Source organism: Rhinoderma darwinii, chromosome 1, assembly GCF_050947455.1.
Source record: "Rhinoderma darwinii isolate aRhiDar2 chromosome 1, aRhiDar2.hap1, whole genome shotgun sequence".
NCBI classification, from domain to species: Eukaryota; Metazoa; Chordata; class Amphibia; order Anura; family Rhinodermatidae; genus Rhinoderma; species Rhinoderma darwinii.
This window is the reverse complement of record NC_134687.1, coordinates 500317698-500339195: the sequence shown is the minus strand read 5'-3', so window position 1 is coordinate 500339195 and position 21498 is coordinate 500317698.

Sequence of the window (21498 nt, the reverse complement as noted above, 5' to 3'; positions counted from 1 at the left end):
TAACGTAATTTCACTCAACAACCTACACTGTACACCACCCACCATCAATCCCTGAAAATAATGAAGCACACATATTATTTTTATTTTTTTTAAACCAAAATTATTTTTTAAATGGTTTTGTTTGGTTTTAAATTATAAAACAAGCCCCAACATGGTGTACAATAATAAAAACAACAAAAACATCAACATGATGTTCATAAAGTCCACACCAACAGTGTGACATTTCACAAGTCCTGGAAGCAATGATGTGTTGAGCTTCTGGAGGGTGCATCACCAATATTTTGATCAGCACGGTCCTGGCCATGCAGCTGGAAGCCATAAGGAAATTGTGGCTGGCTGGCTGGCTGGCTGGCTTAGAAAGGGCCTGGCGCAGGAGGAACATGTCTAGGTTTCTGTAATAACCCCCATATTGCCTGTCTTGTAAGTACAGTGGTGGGGAGATATCATGTGGCACCTGCCGATAACCATGTTGCCTTGAAGACGGAGTCAATGGTGGTTGCTGGGCAGGTGGTGGAGGGGCCACAGATGCAGACGCAGCAACTGTTCTGCTATGCCACTGTTCCAGTGCCTGAAAACATTCGCAGGGATCATTGGATGGGTTGAGGACTCGATCAGTCTCAGAATATTGGTCTGGAGCTGTAATGTTCGGTCAGCTGGAAGAAGGCGAAGGTATGGTGCCAGGCTTCTAAGAAACGAATTGTCAGAATCCTCCTGTGAACTTCTGTTCAGGTAGTCCAGGACTCTGGAATCTACCTGCGCAGTCACAGCAGGGGTCGTTCTTCTCCTCCTCTGTCCTGCTAGATTATGCTGTGGCACCAGCAGAAACACTTACCGTCTGCACAATCCCTTGTGTAGTTGGCTCCTCAACGCTAAGCTCTGCAGGTGATAGTATTGGAGTTGGAGATTGAAGTTCCATTGCTAGTGTTTTCTCTTCCTCGTCCTCTTCCGTCTCCGCAAGGTTGTCAGCCATTCTATTAAATATGAGAAAGAAAAAAAAATAAATTAGCTTGTTATGCGAAATAAGTCACTAATACCTGTCCTGAAATAAAATTTGTATTAAAAGCCATTTTAAAATATTACATAACATTACAAAGTTGTGTGACGTACAGTTTGAAGTAAAAAAAATATAAAACTTACAGTCTCAGTTCCAAAACGTCCTTCAGGTACATTAATTGGTATGTTTATATATAAGTCCTATTACGTGATGGAGCATCAGCCCTTTTCCCCTTTAGAGCATATTCACGTCGGAACTAGTCCAGACAGCTCCATCTAGTCTTGATGTAATCCACTGAAACATTAAAACAAATCGAAAATATTTTACATGTAAAAAATAAGAAATATATAAATTTATAGGGCTTGCAGCTTCAACAGTGGCACGGGGCCGTAGGGGACATTTATAGCATTTGCTGCTTTAACAGTGGTCTACGATGCTGTGCAAACACTTCTTAGTTGTAGCTTTTTTTTTCTTTCAGCAACTGATGCGCGAAAAACAGTCATCACACGGATGTCGTATGTGTGCTGTCCGTTGTTTTCACAGTCATAATGGGCAAGTGTGGTCCGCAAAATCGGAGCCAGAATAGGACATGTGATGAGCTTTCGCGCAACGGACACATGCTCAGTGAAAAATCACGTGTGAAGAGCCCCATTGAATTGCAATGGACAGCCCAATGACCTTAAACACGCTCGTCTGATTGAGGCCTTAGAGGTAGGGTCAGGTGTTTATTGTCACCAAGCGGTAGTGATTGTTATAGTATAATATCTTCGTCTTCTTTACCCCACCCCCGACAAACCCGAATATGCCATGAGTAACATTAAGCACTATCATTTTAACTCAGTTTATGTAAAGACGGGGTAGGGAGACAGACAGGTGAGCCCTAATCTACCCGCCACTCAGTCCCTGCCTACTTGCAACGGCCCGTCCTAGGTGACGGCGTACAACTGGGCGACGGTCCCTACTCTCACTATGTGCACGACAGACAGACAAGGGTACAAGGAAGCTAAGGGAAATGGGGCAGATGCCCACAGCAACACCGTGAGCTACAAGAGTAGTGAACGAGCCGAGTCAAACCAGGAGTGTACGAGGTACCAAACGCAGAGCAGGAGAGTAGTCAGTAAAGCCAGGGTCAATATGAAGCAGAGGACAAATACTACAAGCAGCAGCAGAGCCAGGAAACAAGCAGAATCACAGGCAAAGGAGGAGCAGGAAATGAAGGTATAAATAGACAGAGGGCGGGAGCTAGCTCCGTCTGGCCAGGCTGTGATAGGCTCTCCCACTCCTCAGCCTCCCAGCCTGAGTGGTAGAAGAGGGAGTCACTCTATTATACTTAGTAGCAGGTGCAGACTGACTAACTACGGGTGTCGACACAGAAGCTGTGTCTGGCAGATCCTTTACAGTACCCCCCCTTTTATGAGGGGCCACTGGACCCTTTTTAGGTGGACCTGGCTTATTGGGGAACCGAAGATGGAACCTCCTGAGCAATACCCCAGCGTGAACATCCCGGGCGGGTACCCAAGTCCTCTCCTCAGGCCCCTATCCTCTCCAATGGACCAGATACTGGAGGGAGCCTTGGACCATCCTGCTGTCCACAATCTTGGCCACCTCGAATTCTACCCCTTCAGGGGTGAGAACAGGGACCGGAGGTTTCCTCGAGGGAGCCAAGGACGGGAAGCAGCGTTTCAGGAGGGAGGCATGAAACACGTTGTGTATTCGAAAAGACGGGGGTAACTCCAGTCGGAAGGAGACAGGGTTAAGGACTTCAATGACCTTGTACGGCCCTATATACCGGGGAGCACATTTTTGGGACGGGACTTTAAGGCAAAAATTTTTTGAAGACAGCCACACCAGATCCCCGACAAGGGGTTAGCAGAACGTCTTCTATCTGCCTGAGTCTTTTGTATGCTCTGGGATGCCTCTAGGTTCTTCTGAACCTGTGCCCAGACTGTGCACAGTTCCCCATGAACGACATCTATCTCGGGATTGTTGGAACCACCAGGTGAAACGGAGGAGAACCGTGGATTAAACCCAAAATTAGAGAAAAAAGGGGAGACCCCTGACGAGTTACTGACCCGGTTATTAAGAGAAAATTCAGCGAGGGAAATGAAGGAGACCCAATCATATTGACAGTCAGATATAAAACACCTTAAATATTGTTCTAGAGACTGATTAGTCCTCTCAGTTTGGCCATTAGTTTCAGGATGGAAGGCCGAGGAGAAGGACAGATCAATCTCCAACTTCTTACAGAAGGCTCTCCAAAACAATGAAACAAATTGTACCCCTCTGTCAGAAACAATATTGATAGGAACCCCATAGAGACGCAGGATGTGTTTGACAAACAAGGTAGCTAACGTCTTAGCATTGGGTAGTTTCTTGAGGGGCACAAAGTGGCACATCTTACTGAAGCGGTCTACTACAACCCACACCACCGACTTGCCTTGAGATGGAGGCAGATCGGTGATAAAATCCATGGAGATATGGGTCCAAGGTCTCTGGGGAATGGACAAAGAACATAGTAAGCCCGCTGGTCGGGACCTGGGAGTCTTGGACCTAGCACAAATTTCACAAGCGGCGACGTAGGCCTTAACGTCTTTAAGCAACCCAGGCCACCAATAGTTTCTGGCAATGAGGTGCTTGGTACCCAGGATGCCTGGATGGCCAGATAGGGCAGAGTCATGATTCTCCCTGAGTACCCTTAGCCGGAATTGCAGGGGAACAAATAGCTTGTTCTCAGGAAGGTTCCCGGGAGCTGAACCTTGATCAGCCGCAATTTCGGAGACTAAGTCAGAATCAACAGAGGAAATGATTATACCTGGGGGCAAAACACAAGCAGGCTCTTCCTCCAAAGGAGGGCTGGCCATGAAGCTACGCGACAGTGCATCAGCTTTAATATTTTTAGACCCAGCCCTATAGGTGACCAAAAAGTTGAATCTAGTAAAAAATAACGCCCATCGAGCTTGTCTCGGGTTTAGCCTCAGGGCAGATTCTAGGAAAACCAGATTCTTGTGGTCGGTAAGGACCGTTACCTGGTGCCTAGCCCCCTCCAGGAAGTGGCGCCACTCTTCAAATGCCCATTTAATGGCTAAGAGTTTGCGGTTGCCAATGTCATAGTTACTCTCAGTGGGTGAGAACTTCCTGGAGAAGTAGGCACAGGGACGGAGATGGGTGAGGGACCTGGTACCCTGGGACAAGACAGCATCTACTCCCACCTCGGAGGCGTCAACCTCCACGATGAATGGCTCCATTTGGTCTGGCTGAATCAGCACTGGGGCAGAGATAAAGCACTTCTTAAGGACCTCAAAAGCCTGGACCGCCTCAGGAGGTCAGTGGAGGAGATCAGCACCTTTGCGAGTGAGATCCGTAAGAGGCTTAGCGATGACCGAGAAGTTAGCAATAAATCTCCTGTAATAATTAGCAAACCCCAGGAAGCACTCCAACGCCTTCAGGGAGGCAGGTTGGACCGATTCAGCCACAGACTGAACCTTGGCAGGGTCCATGCGGAATTCATGAGGAGTGAGGATTTGACCCAAAAATGGTATCTCTTGCACCCCAAACACACATTTTTCGGTTTTAGCAAACAATTTGTTTTCCCGAAGGGCCTGGAGCATCTTCCTGACATGCTCAATATGGGAGGACCAATCCTTGGAAAAAATCAGTATGTCATCAAGGTACACTACAAGAAATACCCCCAAGTAGTCTCTTAAATTCTATTTATGAAATTCTGGAAGACCGCGGGAGCATTACACAACCCAAAGGACATGACGAGGTATTCGAAATGACCTTCGGGCGTGTTAAACGCAGTATTCCACTCATCCCCCTCTTTGATGCGGATAAGGTTATACGCCCCCCGTAGATCAAACTTAGAGAACCATTGGGCCCCCTGAACCTGATTGAAGAGATCAGGAATCAAAGGAAGGGGATACTGGTTCCTTACAGTGACCTTATTCAAGTTTCGGTAATCGATGCACGGCCTAAGACCACCATCCTTCTTCCCTACGAAGAAGAAGCCAGCACCTACCGGAGAAGAAGAGGGGCGAATGTAACCCTTGGCCAGGCATTCCTGGATATACTCTCTCATGGCTTCACGTTCGGGACAAGAGAGATTAAATATCCTACCCTTAGGGAGCTTAGCTCCTGGTACCAAATCGATTGAGCAATCGTACTCTCTATGAGGAGGTAACACTTCGGAGGCCTTTTTAGAAAAAACATCAGCGAAGTCCTGAATAAACTCAGGTAGAGTGTTCACCTCCTCAGGGAGAGAAATAAAATTAACAGAAAAACATGACGTCATGCATTCATTACCCCATTTGGTAAGATCCCCAGTATTCCAGTCAAACGTGGGATTATGCATCTGCAACCAGGGTAGGCCTAAAACCAAATCGGACGATAATCCCTGCATCACCAGTACAGAGCACTGCTCCAAATGCATGGAGCCAACAAGGAGTTCAAAAACAGGGGTATGCTGCGTAAAATAACCATTAGCAAGAGGAGTGGAGTCGATACCCACTACCGGGACAGGTTTAGGCAATTCAATCAATGGCATAGCTAGAGACATAGCAAATTCCACAGACATAATATTAGCAGAAGACCCTGAATCTACAAAGGCACTGCCTGTAGCAGACCTACCACCAAAAGAGACCTGAAAGGGAAGCAAGATCTTATTAGGTTTCATATTTACGGGAAATACCTGTGCGCCCAAGTGACCTCCCCGATGGTCACTTAGGCGCGGAAGTTTTCCGGCTGCTTATTCTTACGCCTAGGACAATTGTTCACTTGATGCTTGTCATCCCCACAGTAGAAGCAGAGACCATTTTTCCTGCGGAACTCTCTACGTTGTTGGGGAGACACGGAGGCCCCGAGTTGCATAGGTTCATCCGAGTTTTCCGTGGAAAACCGAAGCACCGCCACCTCGGGAGCCATCATGGGGGAGCCAGAGAAGAAGGCACAAAAACGTTCAAGTCGTCGTTCCCTGAGACGTCGGTCAAGACATACCGCTAAGGCCATAACCTGATCTAGAGAGTCAGAAGAGGGATAGCTAATTAACAGGTCCTTCAGGGCGTTCGACAGACCCAATCTAAACTGGCACCTCAAGGCAGGGTCATTCCACCGAGAAGCTACACACCACTTCCTAAAGTCCGAACAGTACTCCTCAACGGGTCTCTTACCCTGACGTAAGGTCACCAGCTGACTCTCGGCAAAGGCAGTCTTGTCAGTCTCGTCATATATGAGCCCGAGAGCAGAAAAAACAAGGTCAATGGAGGAAAGTTGAGGGGCGTCGGGAGCCAAGGAGAAGGCCCATTCTTGGGGCCCGTCCTGGAGCCGGGACATAATTATACCCACTCGCTGGCTCTCAGAACCTGAGGAGTGGGGCTTTAGATGGAAATAGAGCCTACAACTCTCCCGAAAGGAGAAAAAAGTCTTCCGGTCCCCTGAGAACCGGTCAGGCAACTTGAGGTGGGGTTCAAGAGGTGAGGTGGGGGGCACTACCAGGGTAGCATCATGCTGGTTGCTCCTCTGAGTCAGGGCTTGGACCTGTAGGGAGAGACCCTGCATTTGCTGAGCCAGGGTCTCAAGGGGGTCCATAGTTATGTCAGGGACCAGGGTAGAAAAGGTATATGGGCCTGTGATTATGTAAAGACGGGGTAGGGAGACAGACAGGTGAGCCCTAATCTACCCGCCACTCAGTCCCTGCCTACTTGCAACGGCCCGTCCTAGGCGACGGCGTACAACTGGGTGACGGTCCCTACTCTCACTATGTGCACGACAGACAGACAGACAAGGGTACAAAGAAGCTAAGGGAAATGGGGCAGATGCCCACGGCAACACCGTGAGCTACAAGAGTAGTGAACGAGCCGAGTCAAACCAGGAGTGTACGAGGTACCAAACGCAGAGCAGGAGAGTAGTCAGTAAAGCCAGGGTCAATATGAAGCAGAGGACAAATAGTACAAGCAGCAGCAGAGCCAGGAAACAAGCAGAATCACAGGCAAAGGAGGAGCAGGAAATGAAGGTATAAATAGACAGAGGACGGGAGCTAGCTCCCTCTGGCCAGGCTGTGATAGGTTCTCCCACTCCTCAGCCTCCCAGCCTGAGTGGTAGAAGAAGGAGTCACTCTATCAGACTTAGGAGCAGGTGCAGACTGACTAACCACGGGCGTCGACACAGAAGCTGTGTCTGGCAGATCCTTTACAGTTTACCTGCCTGTTTAAAAGGTTTTTCCAGTCCCTAAAACTTGATGGCCTATCCTCAGGAAAGGCCATCAATAGCTGACGGTCGGGGGCCTAATACCAGGACCCCGCCGATCAGCTGTTTAGAAGAGGGTGTATTTCTTCATTTCTACTTGCTCACTGTGAATCGTAGACACAGATGAAGCGACAATTCACAGTATTACAGCCCTTTCCCATTCACTTCAATAGGAGAAGGCTGCAATACTGTGAATTGCCGGTACATTCATATTCATATTGTCGACGATTTACAGTGAGCAAGTAGAAATGAATGGGAATCAGCACTCGTACGAATGCCGCACCTCCTTCAAAACAGCTGCTCGGCGGGGTTTCCAGGAGTCGAACCCCGACCGATCAGCTATTGATGGCCTATTCTGAGGATAGGCCATACATGTTTAAGGACTAGAAAACCCCTTTAAGTTACAGAGATTCAAGGGATGCTGGTAGGGCCGAATTTTGATACTGACTCAAACTGTGACTTTCCTCCCGATAAATATAAGTGATTTAACCAAAGCACTATTCCTTATGTGTTCACTTATGAGAAGCATCAGTGAATAATATAAATGATCTCACTTGCCTTTTATGCAAAAAGAGAGAAAATACACAGTTCAGTCGTAACATTAAAACCGTTCCAACGTATTACGTATACCTACGTCAGAGCCGGGAAGGGGAAGTATGAAGTGGGCTCACGGCCTGAGCCCACTCCATATAACACATGTGTTGACTGTATCCTCGTTTAACTCTTTAGTTGCCGCAGTCAATAGTAACATATAAAGCATTTGAAATAAGTGGGCAACCCCCTCTAACAGCCTATCAGACCCACGCGGTTGGCATGGCAGCCTGGGGGCCTAATGCAGGCCCCCAGGTCTGCCATCTTTGTGCTCCTATGTCAGAAACAGGATATACTGCAAAATATTAGTATAGTGCTGTATATGGATCCAATGATCGCTGGTTCAAATCACCTAGGGGGACTAATAAAAAAAAATCAGTTAAAGATAAAAATAACAACTTTTCCCATTTCCCCCCTAAAGCATTGTAAAAAAAAGTCTATAAAAAAAAAAATAAGTCTGAACTATTACAATATAACATTATTCAACAGGCAGAGTGAATGGCGTAAAAAATAAATAAACCGCCAGAATCACAGTTTTTTGGCCATCTCCCACAAAAATATTAATACAAAAAGTGATCAAAGACTGGCAAGTACCCCAAAATGGTACCATTAAAAACTACAGCTCGTCCCGCAAAAAAGTTATAGCTCTCAGAATTTGGCAACAAAATAAATATAATTTTTTACAGTTAGTTTTTTCCTTGTAAAAATAGTAAAATATAAAAAAAACTATATATATTTGATATCACTGTAATTGTATTGACCCGAGGAATAAAGTTAGCATGTCTTTTTGATTGCACAGTTAACGCCGTAAAAACATAGCACACAAAACTATGGAGGAATTGCTGTTTTCTTCATTTTCTACACCACAAATAAGGTTTTTTTCCCATTTCTTAGTATATTATATGTTACAATAAAAAATTGCCATGAAAAACTACAACTCATCCCGCAAAAATCAAGCCCACATAGGGCTATATTAATAGAAAAATAAAAAAAGTTATGGCTTTTGGAATGTGGGAAGGAATAAATGAAAATATGAAAAATTACTGCGGCCAGGAAGGAGTTAAAACGACTGATAGGTGAAGTGAATAACATTGATTATCTCATGACAATGAAACCTGTCAAGGGGTGGGATATATTAGGCAGCAAGGCATCAGTCAGTTGATGTGTTGGAACGAGGAAAAATGGGCTAGCGTAAGGATCTAAGCGACTTTGGCAAGGGCCACATTGTGATGGTTAGCCGACTGTGTCACAGCATCTCCAAAAACGGCAAGTCTTATGTATGCAGTTCCCTATATACAGTGGTTAGTACATACCAAATGTGGTCCAAGGAAGGACAACTGGTGAACCGACGATAGGGTTATGGGTGCCCAAGGCTGACTGATGTGCATAGGGAGAAAAGTTTATCCCTTGTGGTCTGATTCCACTGAAGAACTACTTTACCACAAATTGCTGAAAAAAGTTAATACTTTTAGTGTTTGGGGCTGCGTAGCCGCAGAATAGTGAGAGTTTCCATGTCGACCTCTGTCCCCTGCTGAAAGCATTTTCAATGGGCATGGGAGCATCAGAACTGGACAATGGGGCAATGGAAGCTGGTGGCCTGGTCTGGTAAATAACATTTTCTTTTACATCATGCGGATGACCAGGTCTGTGTGCGACGCTTACCTGGGTTCGGGCCTGTTCACATCAGCGTTGCCCTTCCACTGAGGGTTTCAATCAGAGGTTGAGATCAATGGTGAGGGAAACAGAAGCTGAGGTTTCAGTTTGCCTTTCCGTTGAGGGGTTAACCCGACGGAAACCTCAGACGGAACCCCTTAACGGAATGGCAACGCTAATGTGAACACAGCCTAAGATATAGCACAAGGATGCACTGGGGGAGGAAGGCAAGTCGGTATGATGCTTTGGGCCGAGTTCTGCTGGGAAATCTTTAGTCCTGGCATTTAAGTGGATATTACTTTTAAACCACCAACCAATACATTGTTACAGATCAAGTACATCCCATCATGGCAACAATATTCCCTAATGGCTGCGTCCTCTTTCAGCAGGATAATGCGCCCTGCACACTGCAGAAGATGTTCAGGAATGGTCTGAGGAACATGACAAGGAGTTCAAGGCGTTGACTTACCCTCCAAATTGCCCAAATCTCAATCTGATAGACCATTTGTGGGATATGCTGGAAAAAGAAGTCCGATCTCACAGCTTCTAACATCTTGGTGCTAGATACCACAGGACACCTTCAGAGGTCTTGTGGAGTCCATGCCCGGATGGGTGAAAACTCTTTCTGCGGCACGAGGGGGACCTACTTAATATTAGGCAGGTGGTTTTAATGTTATGGCTTAATGGTTTATATGGAGACATGAAGTCTCAAGAGGCTCATGAAAATATTTTAGGTTTTTAGGTATAAAAGGTTTAGTGGGGTTCGCAAACAATATGTGTTCCCTGAAACTGTTTCCATAAAAAAATAGAAAAACCACACGCAACAAATAAAAGAGATATACAAATTTGCCGCGTTGGTGCACTTCTTTAGGTGCTATAACAGTGCACCTACCCACCAACCCATCACTGTCTCCCTTTGTGAACCCAATCTTAGGCTATGTTCACACGGAGTATTTTGGGGGAGGAATATCTGCCTCAAAATTCCGTTTGGAACTTTGAGGCAGATTTTCCTCTCCCTGCACGCCGATTTTCGCGGCGATTTTTGCGCCGTTTTTCGCCCGCGGCCATTGAGCACCGCGGGCATAAAACAGCGCAAAATACGCTTTCTCTGCCTCCCATTGAAGTCATTGGGAGGTCAGAGGCGGAAGCACCCGAAGATAGGGCATGTCGCTTTTTTTTCCCGCGAGGCAGTTTTACTGCTCGCGGGAAAAAGACGCCGACGCCTCCCATTGAAATCAATGGGAGGCGTTCTCGGGCCGTTTTTGCCGAGTTTTGCGACTTGCGACTTCGTGTGAACATAGCCTTAGGGTTACATTTGCATTATTCTTCGTCTTTGTACAGGTTGTAATTCCTTCTCTGAGTGCGCTATTATTTCAGGTGAGATCTTATAACAGTGGTCACTGTGTTTATAATACACAGCAGCATGTAGCTATGAGCAGCAAGTGACTTATTCCAACTGCTAAAAAATGTGCTTTAGCTGTAAGTATAAACAATTAGAAGTAGACAGATTAGAACATGTTCAAAGATCAAAAAAATTTCATTCGAACAGCAACCACACCTTCCATGCTGTGAACTGGTTGAAAGCCACAAGATCTTTCAACAAGGGGTCTTAAACCTCACATAATCTGATTCATTATTAGTTCTGTAAAACTTGGCTTACATAATGAAATTATTGAGTAATTAGCCAGCAATGTATTAAAAAATACTTAGGCCAACTTGCAATTGAAGCTCATGTCTTAGATGTTCCCCACATAACATAGAGATTAACTGGCTTTAACCGGTTAAGGACTAGGCTGTTTTACAGCTAAATGACCAGAGCAAATTTCACAATTTTGCTATGCGCTTCTTTACATGACTATAACTCAGCAGGTGAATAAAGTTCATCTTTGAATTTTACACTCTTTTTAAAGGACAGATAGGGCTTTGTTTTAGTGGCATTTGTCAGTATATATCATTTTTTTTTTTTTCACTAAAGTGGGCAAAATTGGAAAAAAATGCAAGAATTTAACAATTGCGTCGGTTTATGCTAGCATTTTTCACACACGGTATGAACCACGGCCAAAATTAATCTCCTTTCACATTCTTCCACTTCTCCCGTGCATGGGGATACCAAATATGTGAGCCTTATTCACTGTGCGGGCATGTGCCAGGGCTTGGCATAAAAGGAGGCTTTTTGGCCTTTTCGGTCCAGGAATTTTGCATTTGATTTTATAGCCGCATACTGTTTTCTGGGGGGTGTAATGCTGCTGAAACATTAGAATCACCCCATAAATGACTTCATTCGCACAAGTAGACCCCACAAGGTTTCCTTCAAGGGGTTTATCATATTTTTAGCAAGTCCAGTTTTCTTCTGAAAGTTTCTTGAATAAGATGGAACAAAATAAAATCAGCACTTTTTTAGCAAATGCGTCAGTTTAGGCTAGTATTTTTCACACACGGTATAGACCACGGCCAAAATTCATCTCCTTTCACGTTCTTCCACTTCTCCCGTGCATGGGGATACCAAATATGTGTGCCTTATTCGCTGTGCGGGCATGTGCCAGGGCTTGGCATAAAAGGAGGCTTTTTGGCATTTTCGGTCCAGGAATTTTGCATTTGATTTTAGAGCCGCATACTGTTTTCTGGGGGGCCTAATGCTGCTGAAACATTAGAAACACCCCATAAATGACTTCATTCACACAAGTAGACCCCACAAGGTTTCCTTCAAGGGGTTTATCATATTTTTAGCAAGTCCAGTTATCTTCTGAAAGTTTCTTGAATAAGATGGAACAAAATAAAATCAGCACTTTTTTAGCAAATGCGTCAGTTTAGGCTAGTATTTTTCACACACGGTATAGACCACGGACAAAATTCATCTCCTTTCACATTCTTCCACTTCTCCCGTGCATGGGGATACCAAATATGTGAGCCTTATTCACTGTGCGGGCATGTGCCAGGGCTTGGCATAAAAGGAGGCTTTTTGGCCTTTTCGGTCCAGGAATTTTGCATTTGATTTTATAGCCGCATACTGTTTTCTGGGGGGTGTAATGCTGCTGAAACATTAGAATCACCCCATAAATGACTTCATTCGCACAAGTAGACCCCACAAGGTTTCCTTCAAGGGGTTTATCATATTTTTAGCAAGTCCAGTTTTCTTCTGAAAGTTTCTTGAATAAGATGGAACAAAATAAAATCAGCACTTTTTTAGCAAATGCGTCAGTTTAGGCTAGTATTTTTCACACACGGTATAGACCACGGCCAAAATTCATCTCCTTTCACGTTCTTCCACTTCTCCCGTGCATGGGGATACCAAATATGTGTGCCTTATTCGCTGTGCGGGCATGTGCCAGGGCTTGGCATAAAAGGAGGCTTTTTGGCATTTTCGGTCCAGGAATTTTGCATTTGATTTTAGAGCCGCATACTGTTTTCTGGGGGGCCTAATGCTGCTGAAACATTAGAAACACCCCATAAATGACTTCATTCACACAAGTAGACCCCACAAGGTTTCCTTCAAGGGGTTTATCATATTTTTAGCAAGTCCAGTTATCTTCTGAAAGTTTCTTGAATAAGATGGAACAAAATAAAATCAGCACTTTTTTAGCAAATGCGTCAGTTTAGGCTAGTATTTTTCACACACGGTATAGACCACGGACAAAATTCATCTCCTTTCACGTTCTTCCACTTCTCCCGTGCATGGGGATACCAAATATGTGTGCCTTATTCACTGTGCGGGCATGTGCCAGGGCTTGGCATAAAAGGAGGCTTTTTGGCCTTTTCGGTCCAGGAATTTTGCATTTGATTTTAGAGCCGCATACTGTTTTCTGGGGGGCCTAATGCTGCTGAAACATTAGAATCACCCCATAAATGACTTCATTCACACAAGTAGACCCCACAAGGTTTCCTTCAAGGGGTTTATCATATTTTTAGCAAGTCCAGTTTTCTTCTGAAAGTTTCTTGAATAAGATGGAACAAAATAAAATCAGCACTTTTTTAGCAAATGCGTCAGTTTAGGCTAGTATTTTTCACACACGGTATAGACCACGGCCAAAATTCATCTCCTTTCACGTTCTTCCACTTCTCCCGTGCATGGGGATACCAAATATGTGTGCCTTATTCGCTGTGCGGGCATGTGCCAGGGCTTGGCATAAAAGGAGGCTTTTTGGTCCAGGAATTTTGCATTTGATTTTATAGCAGCATACTGTTTTCTGGGGGGTGTAATGCTGCTGAAACATTAGAATCACCCCATAAATGACTTAATTCACACAAGTAGACCCCACAAGGTTTCCTTCAAGGGGTTTATCATATTTTTAGACAGTCCAGTTTTCTTCTGAAAGTTTCTTGAATAAGATGGAACAAAATAAAATTACCTTTTTTTTTTAACAATTGCGCCAGTTTATGCTAGCTTTTTCACACACAAAATGGACCACGGACAAAATTCATCGCATTTCACATTCTTCCACTTCTCCCGTGCATGGGGATACCAAATATGTGTGCTTTATTCACGGGCATGTGCCAGGGCTTGGCATAAAAGGAGGCTTTTTGGCCTTTTCGGTCCAGGAATTCTGCACTTGATTTTATAGCAGCATACTGTTTTCTGGGGGGCCTAATGCTGCTGAAACATTAGAAACACCCCATAAATGACTTCATTCACACAAGTAGACCCCACAAGGTTTCCTTCAAGGGGTTTATCATATTTTTAGACAGTCCCGTTTTCTTCTGAAAGTTTCTTGAATAAGATGGATCAAAATAAAATTAGCAATTTTTTAGCAAATGCGTCAGTTTATACCAGCATTTTTCACACACGGTATAGACCACGGTCAAAATTAATCTCCGTTCACATTCTGCCACTTCTCCCGTGCATGGGGATACCAAATATGTGGGCCTTATTTATCACATAGAGATGTAGGAGGGCGGACGATAGAAGAAGATTATTTCACAAATCGCTTTTTTTCAAAGCTGGTTTTACAAAACTCAACAGAGTTTCTATAACACTTCCAAAATATCTGCTCTCGAAGCAGAAATCCCAAAATATTCATCTAGGGGTATAATGGGAATTTATTTTTTGGGGTTTTCTAAAATAAGAAATTTCAGGTTAATGCAAATGGAGCTCTCCAGCAGATGAACTTTAGAAAACATCAAACATGACATCCACCCCCCACCCATTCCCTCCCTCACCCTTGGAGTAAAATCAGGGGAAAAATAAAAACGTAATGTAGGGCAAATATATTTTCAACAAATTAACTAAAATCTAATAATTCAGAACAGTGTGGTATTTTTTAAAACATGGCTCAATGCACAGGCCTGGTTGCGAGGGACATGAGGGACAGAAATATCGGGAATCTTTGCGGTGCCCGTCTTTTCTGCAGACGCGGCACTTTTTCTGGGGGTTGCTTCTGGTTGCTGTTGGGGGAATCCGACTGACGAAGTGTCTTTCAGTCAGTCGCGTGACATCCTCAGACTGGGGGCATTCTCGGGTGTCCTGAACATCAAAAATGAGGCCTTCAATAATTTTCTCCTGGAAATCCAGGTATGTGTCTCTGCCTCTGTTTTTTTTATAGAGCACAAATGAGTTGTGGATGGCCACCTGTAACAAATAAATGGCCACCTTTTTGTACCAGGTTTTAGTTTTGCGTTTTACTAAATAGGGCTGTAAAACCTGGTCGCTTAAATCCACCCCCCCCATGTACTTGTTATATTCGGACACGCTCACTGGTTTGTGCTTGTCCGATGTTGCCCCTCTTTCCCTCACTGCCACTGTTCCTGCGGTATGAATCGTGCTTAGCACATACACATCTTTGCGATCCCTGAACTTGACCGCCAGCAATTCCTCAGATGCATAAGCACAGGAGTCCCCCTTTACCATGCGCTTCCCCACTAATTGCTGTGGAAAACCAATTCTGTTTTTGCGCATGGTACCACATGCCCCAGTCCTTGCAGCATGCAAATGCCTAAACAGGGGCACACTGGAATAAAAATTATCACAGTACAGGTGGTACCCCTTGTGAAGCAGAGGCTGCATTATCTCCCACACGATCTTACTGCTGGTGGAAAGATCAGGGGGGCATCCAGGAACATTTATTGTGCGGTCCCGCCCTTCATAAATCCTGAAGGCGGTGGTATATCCTGACCCGCTTTCACACAATTTGTAGAGCTTAACGCCATATCTTGCCCTTTTTGAAGGTAGATATTGGCGAAAGCTAAGTCTGCCATGGAAGTTGAGGAGGGATTCGTCCACACTTACATTCTGCTCAGGGGTGTAGAGTTGCAGAAATAAATTATTCAGGGAATTTATTAGCGGTCTTATTTTGAACAACCGATCCCGGTTTGCATCGGTACTTGGGGGGGCCTGTGCGTTGTCATTGAAGTGGAGGAACCTCATTATTGTCTCATAACGAGACCTGGGCATTACTGCAGAATATACTGGGGTGGCTTGGGCGGGTCTTGTTGACCAGTAAGACCTAATGGAGGGCTTTTTGACAATACCCATATTTAGGGTGAGCCCCAAAAAATTTTTTAATTCCTGCAAATTGGTGGGCGTCCAATCTCTGGCATGGGTGGATGAAGGTTTCTGCCTTATATATTGCGTGGCATATAAATTTGTTTCGTGGACAATCTGATTTAGGATGTCGTCCGTTATAAATAAATGGAAGTAATCCATTTGGACAAAATTTGTATTGTCCACGGTTATGCCAGGAGTGGCCGTAAATCCGTGGATTCTAGGCCCAAAAGATGGGGCAGGTGCCCATACAAGAGCCTGGACTGGAGGGACCAGGCTGTCCCGTGCTACAGCGCTACTTGGCCCTGCACTTTCATGTTCTGCAGTTTCGACTGCATCAGGGACAACGTCCCCTGAAGATGAACCTGAAGTGACGCTGTCATCGTCACTACCTAAAACAGGTTCCATCTCGGACGCCATCTCTGATGCGGTCTCCGACTCAGACCACAGCATGGCGTATGCCTCCTCGGCGCTAAACAACTTCCTCGCCATAACGTAACTAACACTAACACTAACTAAACAAATTTTTTTTTTTTTTTTTTTTTTTTATAAAACACACAAACTAACTGCTATATATATCTACACTACCGCTAACAAAAAAATAAACCGCTATTGCTATATATATTATATATATGTGGATATATATATAATTATATACTCCCTACCTGCCTATTCTAATAGAATAAAAGAAAGAAAGGTAGATGGATAGAAAAAAAGATAGATGGATAGATAGATTGTATAGATAGATAGAAATCTATCTATACAGAGAATGTTTTAGTGTAACTGTATTTTTTTTCACTGTATTCTTCTGGCAGCAATTCTCCCGAGTCTCTTCTTCTCCTCAAACTGAAACAATGTTTGAGGAGAAGAAAAGAGGCAGGAGATTTACTGCCAGAAAAGTCAAAATAAAACAAATGTGGTCGCTGTGATAGGTTTTCACAGCGACCACATGATCAGGGACCATCAGATTGGTCCCTGATACTCTGCCCAGTGCCCAGAGCTGTTGGTAACAGCGAGGGCACAGGGCTGTGTGCACGCGATCGCGTGCACACTGTTTTCTATGCAGAAATGCATGTGATCGCTGTGATTGGTTGTCACAGCGATCACATGTTCAGGGGCCAAAAGATTGACCCCTGACATTCTGCCCAGTGCCCATGGCTGTTAGCAACAGCCAGGGCATAGAGCTGTGTGCACGCGATCGCGCGTGCACAGTCTCTGAAGTGCGGCCGTATATATACTATACGCCGGACTTTAGAGACCCTGGCCGCTGGCCGTATATTTACGGCCAGCGGTCGGGAACCTGTTAACTTGATTTTAAATGTGTCACTTTCAAATGTTTCACTTTCAGTTGCAGAAATGGCATTCTTTGACATTTGGGCCTTTTCATTTTCACTGCTGCTTGGTCACCAAATGGATCCCCTTGGATTGAGGCCTAGTCCTCTCCCCACCGCCCTGGAACTCTTCCCCGGCCTACGCTGCCTGCCGTGACACCCCTGGCCCTGGAACTCTGCCCCGGCCTACCTCTGCTGTTCACTACCGCCTCTGACATTTTTGAACATACCCCACTTTAACTTGATTTTAAATGTGTCACTTTCAAATGTTTCACTTTCAGTTGCAGAAATGGCATTCTTTGACATTTGGGCCTTTTCATTTTCACTGCTGCTTGGTCACCAAATGGATCCCCTTGGATTGAGGCCTAGTCCTCTCCCCACCGCCCTGGAACTCTTCCCCGGCCTACGCTGCCTGCCGTGACACCCCTGGCCCTGGAACTCTGCCCCGGCCTACCTCTGCTGTTCACTACCGCCTCTGACATTTTTGAACATACCCCACTTTAACTTGATTTTAAATGTGTCACTTTCAAATGTTTCACTTTCAGTTGCAGAAATGGCATTCTTTGACATTTGGGCCTTTTCATTTTCACTGCTGCTTGGTCACCAAATGGATCCCCTTGGATTGAGGCCTAGTCCTCTCCCCACCGCCCTGGAACTCTTCCCCGGCCTACGCTGCCTGCCGTGACACCCCTGGCCCTGGAACTCTGCCCCGGCCTACCTCTGCTGTTCACTACCGCCTCTGACATTTTTGAACATACCCCACTTTAACTTGATTTTAAATGTTTCACTTTCAAATGTTTCACTTTCAGTTGCAGAAATGGCATTCTTTGACATTTGGGCCTTTTTATTTTCACTGCTGCTTGGTCACCAAATGGATCTCCTTGGATTGAGGCCTAGTCCTCTCCCCACCGCCCTGGAACTCTGTCCCGGCCTACGCTGCCTGCCGTCACACCCCTGGCCCTGGAACTCTGCCCCGGCCTGCCCTTGCTGTTCACCACCGCCTCTGACATGTTTGAACATACCCCACTTTAACTTGATTTTAAATGGTTCACTTTCAAATGTTTCGCTTTCAGTATCAGAAATGTCATTCTTTGACATTTGGGCCTTTTTATTTGCACTGCTGCTTGGTCAACAAATGGATCTCCTTAAATTGAGGCCTAGTCCTCTCCCCACCACCCTGGAACTCTGCCCCGGCCTACGCTGCCTGCCGTCACACTCTGGCCCTGGAACTCTGCCCCGGCCTGTGCTGCCTTCACACTCCAGGCACCTGGAACTCTGCCCCGGCCTGCATCTGCTGCTCATTACCGCCTCTGACATTGTTTGAACATACCCCACTTTAACTAGATTTTAAATGTTTCCCTTTCAAATGTTTCACTTTCAGTAGCAGAAATGTCATTCTTTGACATTTGGGCCTTTTTATTTTCACTGCTGCTTGGTCACCAAATGGATCTCCTTATCTCGAGGCCTAGTCCTCTCCCCACCGCCCTGGAACTCTGCCCCGGCCTACGCTGCCTGCCGTCACACCCTGGCCCTGGAGCTCTGCCCCGGCCTGTGCTGCCGTCACACTCTGGCCCTGGAACTCTGCCCCGGCCTGCCTTTGCTGTTCACCACCGACTCTGACATTTGTGAACATACCCCACTTTAACGTGATTTTAAATGTGTCACTTTCAGTATTAAAAGTGTCATTCTTTGACATTTGGGCCTTTTTATTTTCACTGCTGTTTGGTCACCAAATGGATCTCCTTAGATTGAGGCCTAGTCCTCTCCCCACCGCCCTGGAACTCTGCCCCGGCCTACGCTGCCTGCCGTCACACTCTGGCCCTGGAACTCTGCCCCGGCCTACGCTGCCTGCCGTCACACTCCTGGCCCTGGAACTCTGCCCCAGCCTGCCCCTGCTGTTCACCACCACCTCTGACATTTGTGAACATACCCCACTTTAACTTGATTTTAAATGTGTCACTTTCAAATGGTTCACTTTCAGTATTAAAAGTGTCATTCTCTGACATTTGGGCCTTTTTATTTTCACTGCTGCTTGGTCACCAAATGGATCTCCTTAGATTGAGGCCTAGTCTTCTCCCCACCGCCCTGGAACTCTGCCCCGGCCTACGCTGCCTGCCGTCACACCCCTGGCCCTGGAACTCTGCCCCGGCCTGCCTTTGCTGTTCACCACCGCCTCTGACATTTGTGAACATACCCCACTTTAACTTGATTTTAAATGGTTCACTTTCAGTATTAAAAGTGTCATTCTCTGACATTTGGGCCTTTTTATTTTCACTGCTGCTTGGTCACCAAATGGATCTCCTTAGATTGAGGCCTAGTCCTCTCCCCACCGCCCTGGAACTCTGCCCCGGCCTACGCTGCCTGCCGTCACACCCCTGGCCCTGGAACTCTGCCCCGGCCTGCCTTTGCTGTTCACCACCGCCTCTGACATTTTTGAACATACCCCACTTTAACTTGATTTTAAATGGTTCACTTTCAAATGTTTCACTTTCAGTAGCAGAAATGTCATTCTTTGACACTTGGGCCTTTTTATTTTCACTGCTGTTTGGTCACCAAATGGATCTCCTTGGATTGAGGCCTAGTCCTCTCACCCACCGCCCTGGAACTCTGCCCCGGCCTACACTGCCTGCCGTCACACTCTGGCCCTGGAACTCTGCCCCGGCCTGCCTTTGCTGTTCACCACCGCCTCTGACATTTTTAAACATACCCCACTTTAACTTGATTTTAAATGGTTCACTTTCAAATGTTTCACTTTCAGTAGCAGAAATGTCATTCTTTGACACTTGGGCCTTTTTATTTTCACTGCTGTTTGGTCACCAAATGGATCTCCTTGGATTGAGGCCTAGTCCTCTCACCCACCGCCCTGGAACTCTGCCCCGGCCTACACTGCCTGCCGTCACACTCTGGCCCTGGAACTCTGTCCCGGCCTGCCCCTGCTGTTCACCACCGCCTCTGACATTTGTGAACATACCCCACTTTAACTTGATTTTAAATGGTTCACTTTCAGTATCAGAAATGTCATTCTTTGACATTTGGGCCTTTTTATTTGCACTGCTGTTTGGTCACCAAATGGATCTCCTTGGATTGAGGCCTAGTCCTCTCCCCACCGCCCTGGAACTCTGCCCCGGCCTACGCTGCCTGCCGTCACACCCCTGGCCCTGGAACTGTGTCCCGGCCTGCCTCTGCTGCTCACCACCGCCTCTGACATTTTTGAACATACCCCACTTTAACTTGATTTTAAATGGTTCACTTTCAAATGTTTCACTTTCAGTATCAGAAATGTCATTCTTTGACATTTGGGCCTTTTTATTTTCACTGCTGCTTGGTCACCAAATGGATCTCCTTGGATTGAGGCCTAGTCCTCTCCCCACCGCCCTGGAACTCTGCCCCGGCCTACGCTGCCTGCCGTCACACTCCTAGCCCTGGAACTCTGCCCCGGCCTGCCTCTGCTGCTCACCACCACCTCTGACATTTTTGAACATACCCCACTTTAACTTGCTTTTAAATGGTTCACTTTCAAATGTTTCACTTTCAGTAGCAGAAATGTCATTCTTTGACATTTGGGCCTTTTTATTTTCCCACTGCTGCTTGGTCACCAAATGGATCTCCTTGGATTGAGGCCTAGTCCTCTCCCCACCGCCCTGGAACTCTGCCCCGGCCTACGCTGCCTGCCGTCACACCCCTGGCCCTGGAACTCTGCCCCGGCCTGCCTCTGCTGCTCACCACCGCCTCTGACATTTGTGAACATACCCCACTTTAACTTGATTTTAAATGGTTCACTTTCAGTATCAGAAATGTCATTCTTTGACATTTGGGCCTTTTTATTTGCACTGCTGTTTGGTCACCAAATGGATCTCCTTGGATTGAGGCCTAGTCCTCTCCCCACCGCCCTGGAACTCTGCCCCGGCCTACGCTGCCTGCCGTCACACCCCTGGCCCTGGAACTGTGTCCCGGCCTGCCTCTGCTGCTCACCACCGCCTCTGACATTGTTTGAACATACCCCACTTTAACTAGATTTTAAATGGTTCACTTTCAAATGTTTCACTTTCAGTATCAGAAATGTCATTCTTTGACATTTGGGCCTTTTTATTTTCACTGCTGCTTGGTCACCAAATGGATCTCCTTGGATTGAGGCCTAGTCCTCTCCCCACCGCCCTGGAACTCTGCCCCGGCCTACGCTGCCTGCCGTCACACCCCTGGCCCTGGAACTCTGC